This window comes from Cryptomeria japonica, chromosome 4 (genome assembly GCF_030272615.1).
Source record: "Cryptomeria japonica chromosome 4, Sugi_1.0, whole genome shotgun sequence".
Lineage (NCBI taxonomy): Eukaryota > Viridiplantae > Streptophyta > Pinopsida > Cupressales > Cupressaceae > Cryptomeria > Cryptomeria japonica.
In genome coordinates this window covers 698,910,560-698,913,354 of record NC_081408.1, presented here as the reverse complement: position 1 = coordinate 698,913,354, position 2,795 = coordinate 698,910,560, and the positions used below count along the sequence as shown (strand labels likewise).

The window sequence follows — 2,795 nt, the reverse complement described above, 5'->3', positions numbered from 1 at the left end:
CTGAATCCCGAAACTTTTGCTAACAATCATTTTGAATTAAAAAGATTCTGAATTATGTGATCGTACGTTGCACAAATCATTACCTAAAATGCTCTGTATTTGAATCGAATGATCTATTCACTTGATTTCCCAATTGTTTCTTGCCGTTTCATTTTTACCGATTCTTTTTGAGTCGTGTCTCTTCGAGGAAACAACATTGTCAAATATAAGGGCAACATTAAATTTATCACTAGAGGTAGGCCTACACCCTGAATATACTAGTTTCTGTTTATACTAGTTTCTGTTCAGCTTAAGAAGAATGCATCTAGAATATTAGATTTTCACCAGAATATATTAGTTTCTATTGAGTCCCACAATCATTCTGTACCTATTTTACAATTTTTCTGTCTACATAACAGAAAAATTATGCATTGTATGACATCACAATTTTAGAACCAGATTAACCGCGCCCCTCCATCATTCTCTTGTCCATCCCCAAATTACGTTGATCTTGGAAACAGCCAAAACCAGATTCACTCCTGAATGTATCTGACATTTAACAAGTATTTAAGAAATTTAGAGGACGAAAGATTAATATATGAGAGCAGTTGTAAATAAACGTGTTATTGCAAAATGTTATACCTGCAGAATCACATTTTCTTGGCAACGATCAAGATCGTCAACAAAGACTACTATTCTAAGGTTATCCTCAAGATCGTCAAGATTCTGCCAGAGGTTTAGCTTCAGATTCTGCCAGAGGTTTCATTGTTTCTACTCAAGATTCTGCCAGAGGTTATCTTTGAATGCAGGAGGCATCTTGCGAACTGTAAAACAAAAAACAAGAAGAAAACAGCTAAGAATTTAACAAGAGCTGCACACGTCATTTGACGAGGAAAAGAAACGAAAGTAAAAGGTGTAAGTAAGCATACCATCTTCGACATTTTTTTTCTCTCTGGTGAGAGACCGGCTATCCATTTCTCACTTCGAATGAGTTCCATGCTTGCTCCCTCGTCATATCTGCGTTGCCTAACGATGCTGCAACCCTAAGCAAATTCTCCGCCCTTGGTGCTTGCATTATTTCACCACTTGTGCTCTCAAGAAATTTGTTGATATTAGAATTGGAGCTTAAACATTTTTCTGCAGAACCGATTCCAACAGCAGAAGCAAACAAAAGCAGGCTTCTGTGTTCATCGGATTCGCATTTCTTCAAAAGCAATTTAGCAATTGCCAAAGCATCATCATCATTTTCTGCTTGAGCGGCATAATACAGAGCTGTTTTGCCATCGTAATTGAAAGAAGAGACGCGAAGAAAACTCTCTCTTCTTTCAAATTGATGTCGGGGCCAATTTTTCAAGAAGTGTTTCTGTTCAATATAATTCAAAATAGAGAATATCTATATAAAGAAAACGATCCGTTAAAATAGATTAAAACTGCACTTATTTGTTGGAGACTAGCAGATTAACGTATTTGTGTGTGCATGCAGAATGGTAATGAGACTTGAGCATCACATGCCGGCAGTGAGAGTTGAGCATCACATGAAGGAAACTATTTGTGTGTGCATGCGGTAGTGCTTTCTACCAATTTGCTTAAGATGTAGTGCCATTTGGTCCAGCACATCTGGACCTCTGGTGCCTCGAACTCACTCTCTCAGAGATAATCTTTTCCACCATTTTTAGATTGCCTCTCTCACCAGCCACGTGCAAAGGCGTTGTTTGGCTGTCATCTTTGAGAAAAAAACTTGATTTGTACCCTGTTCTGTGAAAATGAATATGTCCAAAAAAAACAACAACATTTAATTCATCAAAGTTTTAAATATTCGTAGGCATTTGAAAGCTAGTTCAAAGTCAGACATAATGTAGCAAGTTATTTCCTCATGACACAGTAAATTTGCCTAGAATGTTTTTGAATATTTTTCTTTTAGAATCTTTTATCTACATTAAATTTTATGTACTACTATTTTTTATCTTAAAAAAAATGTTCAAAATTTCATAAAGAATCAAACAGTTTAGTTTTTTTTAGTATGATGTCTTATTTTATGTTTTTTTAACTAATTATTTAATGCAGTTTCCCCTTTTCATCAAAGTATGGAAAATTCAAAAATATTTCATCAAAAGCAAAAAACTATTCATTGATTAGTTTTGTAGGATGATTGTTTAGAGGAAAATTTTATAGACATTTTTTGTATATTTTCTTTGTGTTGTATATGCATCTTTTCAAAACATTACTTTGAGGTATTTAAACGAACCATGTATATTTCAATTTTGTTAATCAAAGAACCATTGTATTTTATTCCTTGTGGAGTTTGTGTAGGTTAGATAACCACTTACACCATCATAACATCCTTATACTCATTCATTATCATATAGACCATCATCTTAGGTTAAGCCATCACTTGCATCTATATCATAACTTCCTATTTTACCATATACATTCTTTATGCTAGGCCTTCACTATCAGACCACTCTTTTGTAGATTGCAAGAAAATAAAAGAATTGAACAAAATATATTTGATTCACTTGGAATAAAATATTGAATAGACCTTTCAAACATGAGATAATGACATTGTATTTTATTGAGGATATAATGATATTTATATGATTTTAATAGACTAAAATATTTTATTTATAATATAATGGTATCAATAGAGTTTTTTTTTTCAATTTTGAACTAGATAAAGGGCCACAAACCATCTTTATATTATTTAGAATGAGTAGAAAATGGAAATAGGAATCACTCATCCAACTAGATGTGCAAGAGATTGCCAATGAAGAAATCATTTTTTAATGAACGACCTTGAATAGACACCTATTGGATAT

The 2,795-nt window shown here is 33.2% G+C and overlaps 1 long non-coding RNA gene across 1 annotated transcript; it reads right to left on the bottom strand.

The window, feature by feature from the left end:
• Nucleotides 1–343: 343 nt before the first annotated feature.
• LOC131874792 (uncharacterized) lies at nt 344–1,325 on the bottom strand. The gene is made up of 3 exons (XR_009372158.1): nt 909–1,325; nt 622–803; nt 344–528 (listed from the first exon to the last, which is right to left on the bottom strand). It is a non-coding gene; the product is annotated as an uncharacterized LOC131874792 (long non-coding RNA).
• Between the last annotated feature and the right edge of the window lie 1,470 nt (nt 1,326–2,795).